We start from the raw sequence: 24,454 nt of genomic DNA on the forward strand, positions 1-24,454 counted from the left end.
TCTGATTTATATCAGAATTGGTTTTGCTTCCTTTGTAAATATTTTTAAGGAAAATGAAAAGTGTTAATCAATTAATTAAATAAGATAAATGGTAAAGATGATGCAAGGAATATAGTATAGCACAGAAGGCAGTGCATAAATGATAGGAGTTTGGGCACAGTGGTTTGTTTCATGGACATTTAACCTCAGAAATATTGCTGTTGCTAAGATGGAGACAGCTGCCAGTGCTATTCAAGTTGTTAGATACAAGTTGTGGCCTTCCCTCTCTACTCTTTCCATATGTACTTATCCTTTAAACATCTATGATATACCTACTATGTGCTATGATGTCCAAGGGCTGTAGATAAATAAAAAATGCCTGCACCCAAAATACAGATGATCACCATAACCTGATGACCATTTGATCATGTGAAATTTTACAAATCTGGCCACAAATTCTCATGACCATTTTATTGATGATGGTCAAAATTCACAAATTCACTAATTTTGTATGAGGACAGTTTCAGAGGCACTTGAAAGACATGTTTTCTCAAAAAAGAGGAAAAGCAGAGGGTAGAATTCCTATTTCATAATTTGCATGTTTTTTAAAATATACAAATTGTTTTCTTATAAAATTACACCTGACATTAACAAAATACATGAAAGGGCCAGCCATACTCTACAACTTCAGCATATTAAACACCATGTTAATCCAAATATGCTGACATGGTTACTCCTCACATAGTAAAATACAGCTAGAAAGAAAATTAAGTTGGATTGAAATTTTTTGGATAAAACTTTAAATGGTACACACTCCTTCTTTTGCTCTACTTGTTTTTACCTTGATATATTTTTATTGTCCAGCAACTGATCCATTTTGTACTGCAGTTAGCACGTTGTGAAAAGGCACAAAAGTAGACACAAATTGATGCTGTCAACCAGTCACCTGATGTTCACAGACTGTCTGGGCCATGTCCCAGACAGAGAAAATGCTCTACTTAGGAGAATAAATTACACCTAAAATTTTTAATTTTACTTTTGAGAAATAGGAATTATAAACTCCCACATAAACATTTCCCACCTTAACTATTAAAATATATTCACACTAGGTCATTTGTTACCAAGCAACTTTTACCAACAAATATCACTAACTTCCCATATCCTACCAAAATTGACAAGCTTCACCATTCTGCGAAGTGGAATAAATTCTAATTTCTCTTTACAGAGAATAGGTAAATAGCAGTAGGTTGTACTTTACTTGTAAAACCTCATGAAATTTGAGACAGGCTACTTAAAGCTATAAGTTCAGGGACAATCATTCATCGACACAAATAAATAAGCAATGTGAACATCTAGAATCTTTTTTCTAACTTTTTGTCGTATTTCTCTATAACAGTATCTCAGTATCTGCCTCACAGGGATCAATGAGATATTGTGTGTGTGTGTGTGTGTGTGTGTGTGTGTGTGTGTGGGAGAGAGAGAGAGAGTGTTTTATAAAGCACGGTGCACTATTCAAGTGTAAGGGAATGCAATCCTCATAAGTCTGTACAGTTTGTTGTACAAAGCCATGGTATAACAAGTGTCCCTGCATTTGAGTATCGTTTAAGTATAAACTTAAGGCAGTTTAATGTAACAGAACAGTATTCACCAGTCGTAAATAATGGTGAATGAGGCATGGCAGGAAATATATAACAGCAGAATTATCATAGGCAGCTTTGAGAGATCTTAAGTGAAGACATGGGCTTCCCTGGTGGCTCAGCAGTAAAGAATCCACCTGCCAATGCAGAAGACATGAATTCCATCCGTGGGTCGGGAATATCCCCTGGAGAAGGAGATAGCAACCCACTCCAATATTCTTGCCTGGGAAATCCCATGGACAGAGGAACCTGGTATGTTACATACAGTCCATGGGGTCACAAAGTTGGACATGACTTAGCAACTGAACAGCAACAACAAAGTGAAGACAGCTCGTAGTTGTGAAGACTCTAAAGCCAAAGCTTGAGAGGAACTAAGCCTAAGGAGCTCTGCTGGAAGGCTCACTTGGCCTGGAGCCATGAAGCAACTTACTTGTTCTCTTTGCCTTGATTTCCCTCACCAGGATGCGACTTTATAAAGGTGAAACTGACTCTGTAGATGAATATTATAAGGCAGAGGATAAACTGTAGATATTGTAATTCTTTGTGATGTAATTTATTATTCTATTTATATTAAATCTACTTTGTTTGTTTGCAAGTTGAGCTTGAGAAGCTGAACTGTTTTAGAGATGCCCAGGACTTAGCCTCCTCCTCCTCACAACACAGGTGAGAAAATATTGCCTTCTCTTTCTTTTGGGAGGAGGGACTGTTTGGGCAAAAATGATTAACTCATGAATCAGTCCCCATGGCTCTCTCACTCTGATGCTCCTACAGGAACATAATGGGTGGAGGAGAAAACAGATGGAGAATGGGATACTGGAATAGGAAAAAAGTTGGCCGTGTGCCTTTTTCCATTGCTAATTTATAGAATCCTTAGGTCATTCCATATGAGGGAAGGAAGTACCTAAAATTAGACGAAAGGTTGGACATTGTTGTAGATTGATATTTCCCCCCCTTTTAAAATTTTTTTTTATTTTGTATTGGGGTATAGCCAATGAAAATGTTGTGATAGTTTTGGGTGAACAGCAAAGGGACTCAGCCATACATATACATGTATCCATTCTCCCCCAAAGTCCCCTCCCATCCAGGCTGCCACATAACATTGAACAGAGTTCCATGTGCTATACAGTAGGTGCTTATTGGTTATACATTTTAAATATAGCAGTGTATACATGTCAATCCCGAACTCCCTAACTATCCCATCCGTGCCCCTGGCAACGATAAGTTCATTCTCTGAGTCCATGAGTCTCTTTCTGTTTTGTAAGTAAGTTCATTTGTATCATTTCTTTTAGATTCCACATGTAAGGGATGTCGTATGATATTAGATTTATTTTTGATATTTGAAAACAATGGTATTCTTTTGTTATTCAGAAATGGCCAGAAAAGAGATAGAAATGGCTTGAGAGGACAGAGAAGAAGGACCTGGTAGAATGGTTTGAGGGCAGAAGTAGAAATAAAAAATAAAACCGCCTTTATTATTTCCTTCTTACTACAGCTCATTCAACAAGCAGAAGCTAGAAAGGTCAGAGCAGTAAACATTACTACCCATGCAGCGACATAGTGCTTAAGGGAAATGGGTGCTGTAACTGGGTACATTTCAGTTTTACAAAACTTATTTTTAAATCAGTTTTGAACTTTTAATCCCTTCATGTGTGTTTTCAGCTTGTTAAGTTATCCTGCCACGAAAAAGTTATTGAGAATCACTGTGGAAGTGAATAGGAGGCATGGAATTGAGAGGGATATTGAGACTGGGCATAGATTTTAAAAATCACTAACACAGTGGTGGTTGAAGATGACCGTATTTGCCTGTCTCTTGACCTGTTTTCAGTTATTGGCTTTACTTGTTTACTTATATTTTATTTTAATTCATTTATTTATGTGGCTCGCCTGGTCTTAGTTGCAACACACGGGATCTATTAGTTGTGGCATGCAGAATCTTTCACTGCAGCACGCGAACTCAGTTGTGACATGTGGGATCTAGTTCCCTGACCAGGTATGGAACCTGGGTCCCCTGCATTGGGAAGGCAGAGTCATAGCCACTGGACCACCAGGGAAGGCCTGCATTATTACTTTAGATAAATGGAGTCATATAATTTCATGCCTAGTTCACTATTTTAAAGATGGCTCTCTTGAAATACTTTGCAAAAATTCTTACTTTTCAATAAATTCTCAATTTTCTGGGCCTCATCAATCCACGGGTCTGGAAACAGAAGTTCTATTAGAAGAATTTGACTTATGTGGCAGTTTGGAACTATTCTGTAGGTTAAAGATAGCTCTGCAAGGCCAGGCTTTCTTGGTCTTTGGATGAAATCCATCATTCAGTTTCATTGCTAGAAAACCCACTACTACTTAACAGGTTTGTGGAAGGATCAAAATGAAAGAATATATATCATGGCCCACAGGACTGCCCCTCCCACCCTATGTTTTGGATTCTCTCTACCTGTCCAACTTTCTCTCTCACCATCATTTTCCTTCCCTTGCTACCCTCCTGGCACACCAGCTGCCTTTCTCATCTTCAAATGTACCAAACTGTTTCTTACCCCAGGGCCTTTGCAAGTGTTCTCTCTGCGTGTAATTTTTATATGTCCAACTCTTTACTCCTTATTTTCAGGCCTCCTCTCAGTATCATCTTCTTAGTGAGGTCTTTTCTTGCTCTATGTCTGAAGTTGTCTCTGTTGGATATTTGGTATTTCATAACCCTACTCGTATCTCTCATATCATTTTTTACAGCCTGCAATTATGTTATCCATTTATGTATTTACTTTGTTATTACCTGTCTCCTCCCACTGGATTTCATGATCTATTTTATTGAGACATAGTGGGCATATGATACTTCATTAGTTTCAGATATAAAACATAATAATTTGATATCTGAATATATTGCAAAATTATCACAATAAATCTAGTTAACATCTGTCACCATAGATGGTTCAAAATTGTTTTTTGTCACGATGAGAACTTTTAAGATTACTCTCTTAACAGCTTTCAAATATGCAGCACAGTATTATTAACTATAGTCATCATGCTGTACATCTCCATGACTTATTTATTGAATAACCAGAAGTCTGTGTCTTTCACCCATTTCTCCCCCTCTTCAACCATTTCTCCTCCCCACCACCCATTTCTTCCCCCAACTACCCTGTGTCTCTGGCAACCACCAATCTGTTCTCTGTATCTATAAGCTCGTTTTGTTTTTCTTTTTTAGATTCCACATATAAGTGAGATCATACTGTATTTGTCTTTCTCTGACTTATTGTACTTAGCATAATGCCCTCAAGGCTCAACCATGTTGTAACAAATGGCAAGACTTCATTCTTTTTTATGGCTAAATAAAAAATGTGTATGTGTGTTTGTATGTATATTCATCTGTGTTGTTGTGTTTGTATGTCACATTTTCTTTATCCATTTGTCCATTGATACTTAGATTGTTTCCATACTTGGACTATGGTAAATAATGCTGCAATGCTGCTGTGAACCTGAGGGTGTATATTAATATATCTTTTCAGTTTAGTTTTTTTTTTTTTTAGATAAACACTCAGACGTGAAATTGCTGTATCATATGGTAGTTCAATTTTAATTTGGGGGGAACTTCCATGCTGTTTGTATAGTGGCTGTGTAAGCTTACATTCTTCCCAATAGTGCACAAGGATTTCCTTTTCTCTACATCCTCACCAACATTTATGATTTCTTATCTTTTGATAATAGCCACTGTTACATGTGTGAGATGACATCTCATTGTGTTTTGATTTGCATTTCCCTGATGACTTAGATTTCAAGATCTTTGAGATCAAAAACCACACCTGTCTTGTTTACTTCAGTGCCCAAGGTAGCTAACACAGTGCTTAGCACACATCAGACACTCACTGTTTGTGGAATGAATGACATGAGTCCTCTGTATATGAAAGTCCATGGGAAGGTTAGATTGAATGTTTTGAAATAATAGAAAAGTAAAGAAATGTAGGTTATACTCTTTCTGAGAAAAAGTTGCTCAGACATGTTTATATGAAGGCATGGAGAGGAGGTAAGAGAAAGCTCTCCATACAGGAAAGGTTCTAAAAGCCGGAGTTTGTTTAGAAAGAACCAAACCAGAAGCTCTGACTGAGGTGGACTTCAGCCTGGCATTCTCTGACCCCAGGAATGGTTCCTGTCTATGCACGAATTCTCATTTGACAGAGCATTTCAGACCAGATGAACCATACCAAATGAAAGCCCTGGAGACAAAAACATCATTTTAATGATACCATTTTGTAGAGCGGTCTGGAATGATTTCATGGGTTAATAGCAGGATCTCTTTGTACTGAGAGTTAACCCACCTTTAAATCATCATTTGTCATCTTCAAATTAATCAGAGACCCAGATGGCATTCTGGCTGAACCAGGATGTGCTCCTAGGAAGAAGAGGCATTACCTGGCATGGTCGTGACTGACAGGCCCAGGTATGTTGGCTTCCAGATTCATTTCTTGAGGAGACTGGGCATATTCAGCTCCACATTTGGGCCTGGCTCCACGGACATGTCCAAAGGCCCACATTTACTAATTACATTATGGCTCACTCCACACAGGACATTTTTTCTGTTTTAATTTCCTGCTCCTGGTAGGCAGAACTTTTTCTTACAACTTTGGAATACTGGTAAAGTAAACTGAAGGACCATGGACTTTGGAGTTACACATGGTTCTCTGACTTGCAAATTCTACGATCTTTGCAAAATCACTTAACCTGACTGAACTTTCCTCCTCTATAAATGCAGAAGAGAACACGAAATAGAGTATTTCTGAGGATTCCATGAGATAGTGGGTGTGTGAATGTGTTTGACACATAAATATTTCCTTCCTTTTTCCCTCTTTTTTTTCTTCCCAGTGTAGTTGATATATAATATCTCTGGTTACAGGCAGAATCAGCATTAGTGTTCAGAAACTTTAGTTCTCAAGGCACGTAGCCTTGAGTTCACATCCCAGGATTCACTGTCCACCTCTACCTTCACTGACTACCCTAAAATGTGATAGGAAGTTTGAATGAAAGTAAGCCTCGAATTAGGACTATGTGACTTTGAACATCTGATATAACACAAAGAAATCTTTTTCTTTAGGCATTACCTTATACATCTTCTTTCTCAGGTCACTTCTTATAGTGATTCCAAAGAAACTGGCAAAGAGAGAGGAATAAAATACATATATCGGGTGTAGTAGACAAAATTTTGACCCCATGACTGTTTCTCTTTCTGGTGTTACACCCATGTTGTGAAAGTGAAAGTCACTCAGTCATGTCCAACTCTGTGACCCCATGGACTGTCCAGTCCATGGAATTCTCCAGGCCAGAATACTGGAGTGGGTAGCTGTTCCCTTCTCCAGGGGATCTTCCCAACCCAGGGATCGAACCCAGGTCTGCTGCATTGCAGGTGGATTCTTTACCAGCTGAGCCACCAGGGAAGCCTAACCCATGTTATGTTACATGGCAAAAGGGACCTCACAATGTAATTAATGTTAATAACCAATAGACCTTAAGATAGGAAGGTTACATTATCCCTTTAAAGCAGGACGGAAATTCTGAAATATTCAAATCATGAGAAGGATTCTGTGCTGTTGTTGAGTTGGAAGATACAGGGAAATGGGAGCTACAGTCCTACAACCACACAGAACTGGATTCTGCCAATAACCATTGAGCTTGAGAGAGGATCCTTGGCTTCAAGAGTCTGAGAACTGCAGCTCTGGCTGACGCCTTGATTTTACCCTTGTGAGATCCTAAGCAAAAAATCTAATCATGTCTTGCTGCACTTCTGACCTGTCAAAACTGTGAGAAAATAAAAGGTGTTGTTTTAGGCCGTTATATTTGTGGTGATTTGTTGCAGAATCAATTTTAAAAAATACACCATGCTTGCAGCTTTCTCTGAAGCATGATAAAAATACGAATTAATCAGGACAGGGAAGAAGTGCCTCCTCTTGAAAACAGCACTTTGGATCTGATGTAGACAAGACAACACTTCCACAAAAATTCTCAAAGATTCGTATTTTGAGACCTTCAGGTTGATCTTTGCTACTGCCCACTCTGGACTCCCTCAACAGCTTTTTGTAGTTGTATTGTAGTACTTTTCATTGTCTTGTTATTTCCTCGTCTATGTGACTATATCTACAACATATTGGTGTCTTAAGAGAAAGAATATGTGATTTACTTTTGTATCTCCCAAACCTAGCCCAGAGCCTGACATGGCTGGAGGCACTAGATGTGTGTTTGTTAAGTGAAACTGTGAATGGATGCAACAGAATTAATAAACTAAACTAACACTGACTTAATAAACTTTTGGCACTGACCTTAATAAAAGGTCAACGTATTTGTTGTGATCACAAAGTGGAATTTAGTTTTACATTGACATGTGTAGAAATTTTTATTTGCTCTGCACTGCATTGCAACTCATAAAATAATAGCCAGCCTGTTCTTTGATGAGCCAATTTAGTTAAAAGAATGACTGTTAAATTTACCAAATCAGTTACCTTCCTAACTGAAGTAACTTTAATTATATGTTTTATATATAAAGTCCTAACATCAGCTCTCTAGAATGATTTCTGGAAAGTTCAGTTGTTTTACTTTGATGCCTGTGTCCATTTATCCACTTGTTCTAGAAACAAATTTAATTCTGAAGATGTTCTTAAAGGACATAGAAAAAATTCTTACTCCTCGAGAGAGAGTGCATGATCCCTGGAGTCATAAAGTATGAAGAGACACTAAGAGAGAGTCTCTTTTGCCTTTAAGAGAGTATCTAAATCACATCCTAAAGTGAAAGTCACTTAGTCATGACCGACTCTTTATGACACAATGGGCTATACAGTCCATGGAATTCTCCAGGCTAGAATACTGGAGTGGGTAGCCTTTCCCTTCTCCAGGGGATCTTCCCAATCCAGGGAGAGAACCCAGGTCTCCTGCATTGCAGGTAGATTCTTTACATCCTTAACCCTTTTATTTATAACTTCTAGGGACATAGTCACCATAACATCTTTTTGTAGCCCATTTCCAATGATCTGGAAATTCATTCTTTCAGTTGCTAACTTCCTTTCCTTAGAAATTTTCTCCTAGTACACAAGTGTGAGATGAAGTCACCAGATATATTTATTTGCATTTTATCATTCTACTATCTCACCTTCCATTCTACTTCATTGTCCTGCCATGGATAATTGGAACTGGGTTAAAAACATGATCCAAGATTGAACCAAGCAGAGTCTTTATCCTAATCCTTCTCATGGTAATTGATGTTTGGATCTAAGAAGCAGCCTGTTAGTTTGTACTGTAACCACATAAAGTAAATTCAGAAGCTGTTATACAGCCACTTTCCTTGAAGGACAAGAGAAATGGAGAAAGTCAGTCTATGGGTAAATGGAATTAATAAGCAACAGAGAGAATCTCAGGCATGATATGAAGAAGGAACACTGCCTGGGTTCCAGAAGCCATTCTATGCTCAGTGAGACCTGGATTTATACTGCTTTTAGAATCTGTAAAGCATCTATTGATCATCAAAATATATCCTCCCCACCTCCTTGCTTTTGTTTTCTTAAACTAACTAGCTTTGGTTTCTGTTACCTTTTAATGAGGAGTTCTAATGAGTAAACTGCCAGGAATTGATCCTCTCTTTAAGCACATTCTTCCTTTCTGGGAAGTGAGAGGAGAGGGGAGCACAAAGTCTTATGGTTTTGCTATTTTATATAATAAATTTTACTTAATGCTTATTACATGTGAAAAGAGATGACCATTGGCTCCTAAGAGGTTGAAGTACTAGAGCCTGGATGTTGTTTCACTACACAGGACTCCTCTAATGAGAAGTTTTCACTCTGGAGCTCCTGCTGATTTGGACAAGACTGTTTAAGGCTCTCCCTGCCTAATTCTGTTTCTTCTTGCTGTTGTCTTTCACAGGCATCGCTCCAATAAACTGTGTGCGTTCCTAATTCCATATCCATGTCAACTTCCTGAAAGACCCAACCAATACAGATAGCCTTCCAAGGAAAATGGAAGGAGCATTTTCCTTTACTCAGTAAATATGTATTGACTATGAACAATGGCCAAGCAATGTGCTTAAACACAAGGTATATCAGCAAACATAACAAAGTCCTTTTCCTTATGGAACTTCACTACAATCAAATAGAAATAGCATTAAACAAACAAATTGGACAAAACACTGGGCCCACCAAATTATAATTGAACAAAGAAACATAGTTGTGATTTTAAGTAAAAAACAAGGAAAAAGTAGAGGGAAACCTGGATGAGGAAGATGAAATATCAGAGTATGTTGAGTTTCAGTGAAGTAATAAAACCTGTCATTTTATATGTTAATCACATTCCACATTTAGGACTCCAGGGCTGGAAACTGTAGGATTTCTTCATAAGTGCAAAATAATGAAGACTTGAATTGGTATCATTATACCTGAAAAATATACAGGGAATTAGAAAAGAAAAACAAGTCTAACTTGTTGAGCTAGCTTAAAAAAAAAAAGAAAAAAGAAAAACTAATTTAAAGAAGGATCCCTTGTCAGGAAGAAAATGAGTCCATAGTAGGAAGTAACTGTTCTCCTCCTTTATCTAGATCAGATACCACCTGGAATACTGTGGTCAGTTCTGGATTCCTTTGGAGAACATTTTAGGAGTGGCAAAAGTAAATTGGACTCCACAGCGGGTATGAGGATGGAGATAAGACCTTGGATCCATATGGCAAAAGAGCCTGGAGATGTTCATCCAGAGCCAAGCCAATCAAGAGTGAGTCATTATAACCACCTTTAAATAAAGAACTGTTCTACATAATTAAAAAAACAAAAATAAAAATCTGAGGCCTACTGGTTGTAATTTTTCATAAGGGTAGGAATAGGAACACTGAATAGAAGCTATATAGAAGCAGATTACAGTTGAGTACAAAAAATAAAAGTCAATTTCTGAAACCTAGAAAAATGAAGACAGCCTAATAGATTCATGGGACACCATTAAATGAAGCAATATGTGCTTTACAGGAGTCCCAGAAGGAGAAGAGAGAGAGAGAGAGACAGCTTATATGAGGAAATAATGTTTGAATACTTCCCAATCTGAGAAAGAAATTGGACATCCAAATTCAAGAAGCCCAAAAACTCCAGCTGGGAAGAATCCAAAGAGGCCTATACTAAGATATATTAAAAATCAAACTGTAAAAATTCAGAGATAGAGAATCTTGAAAACAGAATGAGAATGTGACTTGTTATATACAAGAGTACTCCTATTAGTATCGAGTGATGTATCAGCAGAAACACTACATGTCAGAAGGGAGTATGATGATATATTCAAAGTGCTGAAAGGAAAAGGAAATCTGGCAACCAAGAATATTCTATCAGGCAAAACTGTCCTTCAAAGATGAAGGAGATATAAAGACCTAACAATATAAACAACACCTGAGGGATTTCATCACCACTAAATCTGCCTTACTAAAAGTGCTAAATGGAGTCCAAGCTTAAGAAAATATGAAGCTCTATGGTAAAAGTAAATATAAAAACAAATACAGCATACTATAATGGTAGTGCACAAATTGCATTTGATTTTAGTATGGAATTTAAAAGATAGAGGCATAACAAATAACTGTAAGACTATATTATGGATGTAAAATTAAAAATATCCCTTATGACAGGGATAAACTGGAGGGAGGTATGTAAAGGAGATTGAAATTAAGTTGTTAGCAGTTATAATTGTAAGATGTTTTATATAATCCTATAGTAACCACAAAGAAAATACCTATAGAAGATGCACAAAGGAAAGAAAAGATAGTAGAATTAAAGCACATCACTACCAAAAATCAATGAAATCTAAGGAAAAAAGCCAGAGATGAAAAGGGCAAAATACTCTAGCCTTACAGAAAACAATGAACAAAGTATCAATAACAAATCCTTCCCAGTTAGTAGTTACTTGAAATTTACATGGATTAAGCACTCCAATCAAAGGCATAGAGTGACTGAATGGATTTTTAAAAAGCAAACAAACAATATCCAACTGTAAGCTCTCTATAAGAGACTTATTTTAGATATAAGGACTCACAGGTTGAAAATAAAAGGATGGAAAAGGATATTACGAGCAAATGGTAACCAAGAGAAAGTAGGGTGGCCATATTTAAAGCAGCCATAATAGGCTTTAAGTCACAAATTGTCATTGGAAACAAAGAAGGATATTATATAATCATAAAAGAATTAATTAACCAGAAAGATATAAGGTATAAATATATATGCAACTAACATCAGAGCACCCAAATATGGGAAGCAAATATTAGCAGAATTGAAGGGAGAAGTAGAATTAAATCTCTAAAAATAGGAAGAGATTTCAATGCCCTAATTTCAATAATAGAACAACTATACATAAAATAAGTAAGGAAATAGAGGATTTGAACAGCAGTATAGACTAATTGCATATCACAGATTCATACAGAACCTTCCAACTAATAATAGCAGAAAACACATTCTTCTGAGGTGCACACAGAACATCCTCTAAGACAGATCACACATTAGACCACACAACAAGACTTAATGCTAAAAAGATTGAAGCCATACCAAAGATCTTTTTTTGACAACAGTGGGATAAAACTAGAAATCGGTAGTAAATGGAAAACTGGAAAATTTACAACAGGATTAAACACCCTGCTATAGATTGAATATTTGTGTCCTTCCCCCCAAAATTCATATGTTAAACCGCGTCCGCAATATGATGATGTTTGGAGGTGGGACCTTTGGGCAATGATTAGGTCATGAGGATGGAACCCTCAATGCCCTTAAGAAGGAGACCCTAGAGGGTTTCCTTGCCCCTTTCACCACGTGTGGACAAATACAGGACAGCTGTTACGTGACCCAGGTAGCCGACTAACTTTCACCAAATACCAAATCTCCTGTTACCTTGATCTTAGAGTTCCCAGCCTCCAAATCTCCTGTTACCTTGGTCTTAGAGTTCCCAGCCTCCAGACTGAGAAATAGATTTCCTTTGTTTGTAAACCACCAAATCTGTGGTATTCTTTTATTGTAGCTATAATGAACTAAAACAGAAACGTTACTAAGAAGTGGGGTGCAATTCTAACAAATACCTTAAAATGTGAAAGTGGCTTTGGAACTGGTTAATGGATTAAGGCTGAAAGAGTTGAAGTGCCTGCTAGAAAAAGCCAACATCATTGTGAACAGATCATTAAGGGCAATTCTTGTGAGAGCCCAGAAAGATATGAGAACAGTAGAAAATAATTGTTTTAGAAAATACCTCAATAATCCTGAAACGAATATTAGTAGAAATATGGATGGCAATAATCATTCAGTTGAGGTCTTAGACGGAAATGAGCATCATGTTATTGGAAACTGGAGGAAAGGTCGTTCTTATTATAAGTAACAGAGAACTTGGCCGAATTGTGTCATGTTCTACTGTTTTGTGGAAGGTGGAAATTTCAAGCATTGAAATTGGATATTTTAGCTGAAACTGTTTCTAAGGAAAGTGTTGAAGCTGTGGCTTGGCATCTCATGACTGCTTATAGTAAAATATGAAAAGAGAGAAGTGACTTGAACTTGTTAAGCAAAAAGGAAATAGAACGTAAAAGATTTAGAAAATTCTCAGCCCATCCATATTGCAAAAAATGAAACACTAAGGGTGTGGCCAAGTGACAGTTCAATGAAATAAAGAATCCCAGGTGGAACTGTTGTTGTTGTTCAGTCACTAAGTCCTGTCCTACTTTTTGCGACCCCATGAACTGTAGCACGCCAGGCTTCCCTGTACTTCATTATCATCCAGTGAGTGAAAGTCACTCAGTCATGTCCAGCTCTTTGTGACTCCATCCATGGAATTCTCCAGGCCAGAATACTGGAGTGAGTAGCCAGTGTTCTTCTCCAGGGGATCTTCCTGACCCAGGGATCAAACCCAGGTCTCCTGCATTACAAGCAGATTCTTTACTAGCTGAACCACAAGAGAAGCCCAGAGTTTGCTATCATCCAGAGTTTGCTCAAACTCATGTCCATTGAGTCAGTGATGCCATCCAACCATCTCCTCCTCTGTTGCCCCTTCTCCTCTTGCCATCAGTCTTTCCCATCACCAGGGTTTTGTCCAATGAGTCGTCTCTTCACATCAGGTGGCCAAAGTATTGGAGCTTCAGCTTCAGCTTCAGCTTCAGCATCAGTCCTTCCAATGAATAATCAGGGTTGACTTCATTTAGGATTGACTGGTTTGACCTCCTTGCTGTCCAAGGGGCTCTCAAGAGTCTTTTCTAGTACCACAGTTCAAAACCATCAGTTCTTTGGTGCTCAGCCTTCTTTATGCCCTGACTCTTACATTCGTACACAAATGCTGGAGAAACCATAGCTTTGACTATATGGGCTTTTGTCAGCAAAGTGTTATCTCTGCTATTTTTAATACACTGTCTAGTTTTGTCATAGCTTTTCTTCCAAGGAAGAGGTGTCTTTTAATGTCATGGCTGCAGTCACCATCCACAGTGATTTTGGAGCCCAAGAAAATAAAATCTGTCACTGTTTCTACTTTTTCCCCATCTATTTGCCATGAAGTGATGGGACTGGATGTCATGATTTTCATTTATTGAATGTTGAGTTTTACATCAAGTTTTTTCACTCTTCTCTTTTACCATCATCAATAGGCTCTTTTGTTCTTCTTCACTCTCTGCCATTAAAGTGGTATTATCTGCATATTTGAGGTTGTCGATATTTCTCCCAGCAATCTTGATTCCAGCTTGTGAGTCATCCAGCCAAGCATTACAGATGATATACTCTGCATATAAGTTAAATAAGCAAGGTGACAATATACAGCCTTGACCTACTTCTTTCCCAACTTGAAATCGGTCCATTGTTTCATGTCCAATTCTGTTGCTGCTTGTCCTGCATACAGGTTTCTCAGGAGACATGTAAGGTGGTCTGGTATTCCTAACTCTACGAATTTTCCAGTTTGTTGTGGTCCACACAGTCAAAGGCTTTAGCACAGTCAATGAAGCAGAAGTAGGTATTTTGCTGTAATTCTCTTTATTTTTCTGTGATCCAGCAAATGTTAGCAATTTGATCTCTGGTTTCTCTGCCTTTCCTAATGCAGCTTGAATATCTGGAAGTTCTCAGTTCACATACTGCTAAAGCCTAGCTTGAAGGATTTTGAGCATTGCTTTGCTAGCATGTGAAATGAGTGCAATTGTGTGGTAGTTTGAACATCTTTGGCCCTGCCCTTCTTTGGGATTGGAATGAAACTGACCTTCTCCAGTCCAGTGAATACTGCTGAGTTTTCCACATTTGCTGACATATTGAGTGCAGTACTTTAATAGCATCATATTTTAGGATTTTAAATAACTCAGCTGCAATTTCATCACCTCCACTAGTTTTGTTTGTGCTAATGCTTCCTAAGACTCATTTGACTTTGCACTCCAAGACATCCAGCTCTATGTGAGTGGCCACACCATCATGATTTTCCAGGTCTTTAAGACCTTTTTTGTATAGTTCTTCTGTGTATACTTGCCACCAGTTCCTAATCTCTTCTGCTTCTGTTAGGTCCTTGCCATTTCTGGACTTCATTGTGCCCATCTTTGCATGAAATATTCCCTTGGTATCTCTAATTTTCTTGAAGAAATCTCTAGTCTTTCCCATTCTATTGTTTTCCTCTATTTCTTTGCATTGTTCACTTTAAAAGGCGTTCTTATCTCTCCTTGCTATTCTCTGGAACTCTGCATTCAGTTGAGTATATCTTCCCCTTTATCCTTTGCCTTTCACTTCTCTTCTTTCCTCAGCTGTTTGTAAAGCCTCCTCAGACAACCAGTTTGCCTTCTTGCATTTCTTTTTCTTTTAAGATGGTTTTGGTCACTGCCTCCTGTACATTATAAACCTCTGTTCATAGTTTTTTAGCACTTGGCCTACCAGATCTAATCCTTTGAATCTATTCATCACCTCCACTCTATAATCATAAGGGATTTGATTCAGGTCATACCTGAATGGCCTCACGGTTTTCCCTACTTTCTTCAGTTTAAGCCTGAATTTTGCAATAAGGAGCTCATGATCTGAGCCATAGTCAGCTCCAGGTCTTTTTACTGACTGTATAGAGCTTCACCATCTTTGGCTGCAAAGAACATTATCAATCAGATTTAGTTATTGACCATCTGGTGATGTCCATGTGTAGAATCATCTCTCTGGTTGTTGGAAAAGGGTGTTTGCCATGACCAGTGTGTTCTCTTGACAAAACTCCGTTAGCTTTGCCCTGCTTCATTTTGTACTCCAAAGCCATACTTGCCTGTTATTCCAAGTATCTCTTGCCTCCTACTTTTGCATTTCAATCCCCTATGATGAAAAGGACATCTTTTTTCGTGTTAGTTCTAGAAGGTAGGTCTTCATAGAACCAGTTCAATGAAGAAGCTCTATCTTTTCCAAACTGCTCACCACAGAACTGCCATGGTTCATCTGAAACTCAGTTTTGACCAAGTCCTGTTACCTGAAAAATTGGTTCACCTCTTGGTAGGTGTTGAGCCAAAAGACACAACCAAGCCAAAGGTCTGGAGAAGGAAGGATTTCTCATTACTTGTAGCAAGTAAGGAGACACCAGGGATCTTTCCCAAAGCTGTGTCTTCCCAAACCAAAATTAGGAAGGTGTTAGGCTAAGGGTACGTTCATCCTCATGAAGGGCTTGGACGTCATACAGTACCAGCTTTAGTTGATTCAAGTCAGGAGGGTCACAAAAGGTCAACATTATCATCCCTTAAGCTCTAGTTGATCCTATGGTTGAGCACTTTAGGCTAATGCTTACGATTGAAAGAGAACTGGGAGTTTTTACAATTGATATATTAATTTTGTTACTTCTCTTTCCTCTCATTTGTTTTCTGCATTCTTTTGTTCCCTTAAGATTATTAATTCCTGAGACCTGTTTTAAGGACAAGCATTGTGGTCAGGCTTAGGTCACAAAATGGCTTAGGCCAAAAATGGCTTCTCTCATATCAAGAAAGCCATGCTTGGTTCTCTTTCTCCAGGGAACCCCTACCTGATCTGCTTATACTTCTTTTCTTAAATAGTTGTTTGTCAATTGCTCTCCATTTGTCAGCACGTACTTAAAGTTTCATGGACTGGGGAATCAGCTGAGGTCATTATTAAAATTCCCCAGGGGGATTTTAACTTAACTGAATCTAGTGATCCAGAGAGCCCATTTTGAGAATGTTTGTTGAGCTCAACTTCAAGTTCTTTAACTTAGCATACAAAACCCGTCATGACTTGGCTCTGGCTACTGCTCCATCCACATCTTTTACTTTTCAATCCTAAAATTAACTTTATAGTACTAGAGATTCACTTTTAGCCCCACACATTCTGAGCTTTTGCTGTTTCTCTTTTTTCTTGAACACTTTCACTTTTTCACCCAGTGACTTCTGTGACCTTCACCTGCTCAATCCTGCCCAACTATGTTAGTATCTATTGCTGCATAGCTCATATTAGTTATCTATTAATTAGTTAACATAATTAGTTGTTATAATTAATTAGTTAATACAATTAATTTTATTATAATTAGTTATCTATTGCTGCTTTCCTTATAGCTCAGTTGGTAAAGAATCCACCTACAATGCCGGAGACCCCAGTTTGATTCCTGTGTCGGGAAGATCCACTGGAGAAGAGAGAGGCTACCCACTCCAGTATTCTTGGACTTCCCTTGTGGCGCAGCTAGTAAAGAATCTGCCTGCAATGTGGGAGACCTGGGTTCGATCCCTGGGTTGGAAAGGTCCCCTGGAGAAGGGAAAGGCTACCCGCTCCAGTATTCTGGCCTGGAGAATTCCATGGACTATATAGTCCATGGGGTCACAAAGAGTCGGACACAACTGAGCGACTTTCAATTGCTGCATAACAAATTACCCCAACAGTAGCTTAAAGCAATGGTAATCATTTATGATTATTGAGGATGGCTATGGACCAGGAATTTAGAAATGGTTTAGTTGGGCAGTTCTGCCTTGAGGGTCTTTTAAGAGTTGTGGTCAGATGTCACCTGGAGCCATTTGAAAGCTTAACTTTTGGGGGATTTGTTTCCAAAGTGGCACAATCACAGGGTTGGCAAATTAGGGCTGGCTATTGGCAGGTGGCCTTTCTATGTGGGCCTGCCATCAGGGTTGCTTGAGTCCTAACAGCATGCAGGCTGGCTTCCCTTAGAAGCCAGAAATACATACATACATACATACATATATATATATATATACACATACATATATATATTATATATATATATATAATTTATTTTTAACTGGAGGATAATTGCTTTACAATGTTGTGCTGGCTTCTGCCATATGACAATGTGAATCAGCCTTACGTATATATATGTGCCCTCCCTCTTGAACCTCCCTCAAACCCCTCCCTCATCCCATTCCTCTAGGTTGTCACAGAGCCCAGATTGAGCTCCCTGTGTTGTATAGCAACTTTCCACTAACTATCTATTTTGTATATAGTAATGTATCTGTTCTGTTTTATTGGCCTAATTGTCTAACCTTATGTCAATACCACATTGACTTGATTAATATAGCTTTATAATGAGTTTGAATCAGACAGTAAATGTTTTCACAGTTTTTTTTTTTCTTTTTATAGAGTGCTTGACTTTTCAAGGTCCTCTGCATTTCTATACAAATTTTAGAATTATGTTATCAGTTTTACCCAAAGCAAACTGAAAATCTGATCAGATTTGGATTGAGATGTCACTTTATCTATATATCAATTTGAAGATAGTTGATTATTTATAGTAAGTGTTCTAAACAATTCATTTAGTCAGTTCAATCAATCCAATTATCAGATATTCTTTAATTTCTCTCAGTGATATTTATGTATATATTTATTTTGTAAACTTCCTAAATATAATAGCTCTAGTATATTTTTGGTAGATGCATTAGGACTTCTTGCATTCATGTTGTGTGTAAATAAAAATGGTCTTGTCAAAAAAGTGAAAGTGTTTAGTCGCTGAGTCATGTCTGACTCTGCAACCCCTGTAGCCTGGTGGGCTACAGTCCACCAGGCTCCTCTGTCCATGGAATTCTCTAGACAAGAATACTGGAGTGGGTAGCCATTCCCTTGATCTCGACCCAGCAATCCAAGCCCACTCTCCTGCATTGTAGGCCGTGATTTACCATCTGAGCCTACTTCCCCCTTTGAAGGTTTGTCTTTTGTTTTACTTATTTTTCATTTGTTTTTGTGTGTGTGCTCAGTTGTGTCCAACTTTTTGCACCCCTGCTATGTTCCTCCATCCATGGAACCCTGCAGGCAAGTACACTGGAGTGTGCCCACACCTCCTACTCCTGGGTATCCTCCCCACCCAGGGACCAAACCTGCATCTCCTGAGTCCCTTGTACTGGCAGGCAGAGGAAGAACCAGACATATATATACATATATATACATATATATACATACATATATATATATATCTCGAACCCACATCCCCTATATTGGCAGGCAAGTTTTTTACCACTGAGCCACCAGGGAAACCCATATATTATAATTTGTATAATATATAGAATATGTATGACATATTTAAAAAATATTTAACATGGGATAGTATATATACATACACATGTATATATGTATATCATGTATGTGTGTGTATATGTATATATATATACATAGACATACAACGCACATATGTTCATTTTTAAGTGTATACATTGTGTTATAATTTTCCCAAAAGCTCAGAGGTTCCTGCAATGCAGGAAACACAAGAGATATGGGTTTGATCTCTGGGTTGGGAAGATCCACTAGAGAAGGAAATGGAGAAACTAAGCAGCTAGCACAAGCATATGTGTCTGACCAGGCTGAGTACACCGTGGGTAGAGATCATGCCTTATTATTTTTGTATGTCATGTTTTTCTCAAAGATTAATCAAGATAGAGGGAAAGGAAGATGACAAGGGGGTAAAGGAAGGAAGGGCCAATTTTGAGCAATCAGATTTGGTTGTCATAGGCCTCATGACACATAAGAGTTCTGTTAATTAGCAGATGGTTAACAAAAATATCTTTGTACGGACAGTTGGGAAGAAGCAGGCAGAGTTAGAAAAGCTTCCAACCACGACAACACAAATGTTGAGGAATATGTGTGCACTTTGGCCTCATTCATTCTGCACAGCTCTGACAATCATGTTCAGTCATATTTGGGACTAATTTTCTCTTCTGTTTTTGGTATTTCACTGACATACCCTCGCTCACAAGCAGGGGAGGATGGAAGTTATAAAAATGAGTGTGGTCTTGGAGATGGCCAAGGACAAAAGTTCTCAATAGTAAAAAATTCTTAGAATGTGTCATGAATTTTTTTCAGTTCTAATCTTCTTAAGCTGGGAGGTCCACATGTATTGGAGAAATTAGATTTTTTTTTTCTTTTAACATGATTCTCCACTGAAAGAGAGTTTTACACATTAAAGATATTAATGATGATTCATGTTTTTAATGACACTTGCTGTTCTGTACTAGACATGGCTCCTATAGTTTTTCAAAACAAAATTCTTACCTGATTTTCTATAATCATTAGTTTGTGCTGGACTGTGAAAGAGCCATAGTGTTATTTATTGTTATCTATTGAGCCTGATACACAATAGATATACATCAAATATAAGCAGAATGAATTAAATCATTTATTCAAAAAATTATTTATTCAATCATTTATCCAAAACAATCATATTTAAGATTTCACCTTGCCAGATTCTTCCACACCAAACATACAACTTATTGAAATCTGTTGAAACAATGATCCTTACTAATCATAGTTACAATAAAATATAAAGAAATCCATTTAAGTGAGTTTCTGCCATATGTATGTTTTATATAGAGCATTCTCTAACATCGTCTGGCAATTATCCTTTGCCCACAATTCCTGTCTTCTTCAGAAGAGACTTCATCCTGACTTCAGAATTTGAGGACCCAAGATTTTTTGTCTTCAGAGTTTAGTGTCAGGTAAAACAGAAACCTGACTCACATCTTCAGGGGAATGCTGGTCAGCAAAATTTCATTGAGCATTTTCTGGGTGTCAAAAATTGCACTGGGACAGTAAGATAACTACTACTGTGTCTGCCTTCTAGGAGAAAGTAGCTGACTTCCTCTAAAATCCCTAGAGACTGAACAGAGGTTACTATAGCTGTCACCAATGCCAGGGCCAGATTCTGCATCCCACCTGTCTCAGAACTGAAGCACTAATTCTCCTGTTTGCTCTGTGGTGGTAACTGATAGCTCATGGCTGAGGCCTCCTGGGAGACTGGCCTCACCTTGAAGGGAGCTGCCACACCCAAGGTTCTGTCCCCTGGGCAACATGGGACATAAAAGTCTGCCTCTGCCCTGATTTGGGACAACTCTGCAGGATCATACCTGCTGCAAAGCTCCCAGAAGGATCAACTGGGCCTTCACTGTGACCACTTCGTAGTTTGACTTCTCTCCTGCCCCCTTCTGCTTCCTTCACTCCCTCATGCGTGTTGAGAGTACTGGTAAATCTCTTCTGCTTTCCAGTGAACATGCTCTATGAAAGTCACAATACTTAGGGTACTGTTATGGAATAACCCCTGGAGCTATTCCATAAAGAACCTGCCTTCCAAGGTAGGAGATGCAAGAGATGCATGTTCAATCCCCAGGTTAGGAAGACCCCCTGGAGGAGGGCATGGCAACCCACTCCAGTATTCTTGCCTGGAGAATCCCATGGACAGAGAAGCCTGGTGGCCTACAGTCCATAGGGTCGCAAAGAGGCAGACATGACTGAAGTGACTTGGCACACAGCATACACACCTTTCTTAGGAAGAAGCTAGCTTCAGCCAAAAATTTGGGATAACACTAATAAAGCATAACCTAGTTGAACAACAGAAATTTAATTTACTTGTTTTAGTGTTTATCACACTTGCCTACAAGTCAGAACTAGAACTGAAAATTGAAGGTATGCTCAGTATTAACACTCAGTACTTATGATGTGTGGATTAGTTTCAAGGCACTAGGACTAAAGGAAGTTAATTCTCTTTTACCTATAGCAGCTGCTTTAAGAAAGGGAAAAAGAAACTATTTTCATCCTTTTGAAGAAAATTTCTAGATAATATACTCATATTGTATTTGCAGAAGGTGTTATTATAAAGCAGTGTATACAAAAAAAGTTTCAAGGTTTTTTAAAAAAAATCATTGGTCTTCATATTACATATAGTGAAATATTAGTTGGCTATTTTTATGATACTTAATTCAATACTATATTAGTGTCAGATACATATCAAGTGGTTAATACAAAGTTACTTGCTGTATACTTTCTCTCATAATACAGAATTCAGTATATTATGGTATAAAATCTTTACTAATCTTTGAAAACATCAAATTGTATATACCGAATGAAATGCCAAAACTAAAATAAAATAATTTTATATATAATTTTTACAAATATTGGGGGTATGTAAATTCAAAGTAGGTATAAGTCATTCCCAAAGTCTTTTCCTAAACTTTTCTTTGGTTAACATGTTCAGAGAGAATGATAGATTTCTGTGTTCCTCAACTATTTGTCAAGGTGGTGCCTGAAGCCATAAGCTAAATATTTATATAGAACAATATAGACTTTAAAATCTACATGAACTTTAAAGAGAGGAGATATGACTTCAAAGAATTTCTTTCAATGAGCTGGTTTTCCCTAATCTTAGATAATCCTTTTTCTTCCCGCCTTACGTTGTTTTGCTGTGCTTAAGCAGTCGAGTTTGAGAAAAATTGTGCAAATTTGATTCTGGCTCATAGACGCAGCTTTTTGTCTAGAGATGGCGACAATTTATTTATGCAATCATCAGTTGTTGATAGCCTACTATGTATGGCATTGTATAAGGAAAATTTTCTCCTCTGCTGCAGTCTTATACTGTATAAGGCAGTTTCCATGCAACCTCTTTTATCCAAGCTCTGCTTTAAGCCTATACATTTTTGAACCTTTAAGAAAGCCTGACTGCACTCAGTGTCATTAACATGGAGTGGAGCTATGATGTCGTGGACTGGCCTTCAGCTCGGAGGTGAGCCACGGTGAGTGCTGAGGTCCAGCCCCTCAGATAAACAGTGAGCTGTCTTCCTCTAATTAGGCATCTTTCCAGGTGCTCTCTGGGGAAATAAAGGAGACCTGACATGGATAAGGTGAGAAATAGTTTAAAAACCAACTTGAATTAGTCAGTGGAGTCTGAGTTGCCCCCACTCCCACCCCTTCCTTAGGTCCAGAGGTTACATATTTTCCTGACATTTCTGCATTCAGTTTTCTTGCTCAGCAAGCTTTGTAGAACCTGATGGGTTTACATTACCCAGATGAGTGTGGAAGAAATCAAAGTTTCATCCACTGTTGTGGGTGGGCTTGGGCAAGGGAATGAATATATTTGCTAAATTTAGATGGCTCGTGTAATGCTTACTAACCACAACAACGTGTTTTCAGAACACTAAATTTGGAAAGACAAGCATTTTCCCCCTAAACAGCTGCACTCACCATTGAATTGAACAGAATTGGAAACACTTGAGAGCAGTGACTTGCTTGGTCGTTTTAACGGCAAGATTCCCGTCAGACCAGGGTGACCAAAAGTTAGCGTGCGTGAACAGCTGTCATGAGGAAGTCATTTCCAAACTCTGCTTTAAAAATAGCCAAGACATTTTTATTACAGCAACAGTAGATTTTTATTCGGTGAAATTGCCCCTCATGCAGTGTGGTGTGTCTTGTCATTTTAATTTTGACAAAAATCTGATTTCAAGTGGATGTAAGACTGCCATGTTTGTGGTTTTGATCTAACGAAATGCTCCAGTTAGGGAATCAGTTACTTTCTCTGTTTCCCTAATAATAATAATATTAGTAGTAGTACTTGCCTGGAAGAAAAATCAGCTGATGACGACTCAAAGAATATCTGCCTGGGGTGATCCTTTTGGTGGCCTTTACTTGTAGAACTTCCTTAAAAAGTAATACCTTAACATATTTTTAATTAATTATCACTCAGGATTTTTTAAAATCATTTTCATTTTTTCAAACTTAGAGAACTTCCTGATCCTCTCTCGTGTTTTATTTGGTTTATATGTTCTTTCCTTTTGTTGACCATACTTTTCAAATCTTTGCTCTTTCACTGTGTAGTCATTTTGATGATTGCTGTCTCATTTATTTAACATCTTTTTCTAATTTGTCTTTGCAATGAGGTCTGTAAACAATAGCATACGTTGACACCCATACAAAGCAGCCAGTGCCACACTTTGCAGATAAATAGCTGAATGCCTCATGGTGCTCTGCAGATCTGCACTTGGCTCTTTCTGACTCTCTTCTAGCTTTGATGAAGATCTCAATCCTCATCTTGGCTGGTGAGAGAGAAAAAAGCAACAACTTGCTCCTTTATAATCCATAAACTCTAGAGGCGAAATTACAGTAGAGAAGGATACTTCAAGGATAGCTCAGAGAAGTTATTTTATCTTGTTCTCAGTATGCTTCCAAGTCTCTATGAAAAAAATGATAACTTTAAACTATAAAGTAAAGCTTCATATTAATGTTTCATGATCCACTTGTTTCCTTATCAATTAATGTGAAATAAATATGTATAAAGGAGAAGGAAATGGCAACCCACTCTAGTATTCTTGCCTGGAAAACTCCATGGATGGAGGACCCTGGTAGGCTACAGTCCATGGGGTCCCAAAAAGTTGGACACGACTGAGCAACTTCACTTTCTTTCTTTCTTTCTATATTTCCTTTTGGAGAAGGAAATGGCAACCCACTCCAGTGTTCTTGCCTGGAGAAGCCCATGGATGGAGGGGCCTGGTGGGCCGAAGTCTTTGGGGTTGCAAAGAGTCGGACACGACTAAGCAACTAACACACACACAAGCATGTATGCTGGTGCTGCTGCTGCTGCTAAGTCGCTTCAGTCGTGTCCGACTCTGTGCGACCCCATAGACGGCA

The 24,454-nt window shown here is 38.2% G+C and overlaps 1 protein-coding gene across 3 annotated transcripts in view; it reads left to right on the top strand.

Annotated features, from left to right (window-relative positions):
• METTL15 (methyltransferase 15, mitochondrial 12S rRNA N4-cytidine) overlaps positions 1-24,454 on the top strand; it is a 375,213-nt gene that overhangs the window by 221,570 nt on the left and 129,189 nt on the right. For 2 of the 3 annotated variants that reach the window (XR_014069234.1, XR_014069233.1), the window contains exon 6: positions 2,213-2,279. The gene's annotated coding sequence lies outside the window, so the exon portion shown is untranslated. Of the gene's footprint in view, positions 1-2,212; positions 2,280-10,176; positions 10,347-24,454 lie in introns of all 3 variants that reach the window. The other variant, XR_014069232.1, reaches the window with a different exon arrangement.

This window comes from Giraffa tippelskirchi, chromosome 11 (assembly GCF_054371585.1).
Source record: "Giraffa tippelskirchi isolate mGirTip1 chromosome 11, T2T-mGirTip1v1.2.pri, whole genome shotgun sequence".
Classification (NCBI taxonomy): Eukaryota; Metazoa; Chordata; class Mammalia; order Artiodactyla; family Giraffidae; genus Giraffa; species Giraffa tippelskirchi.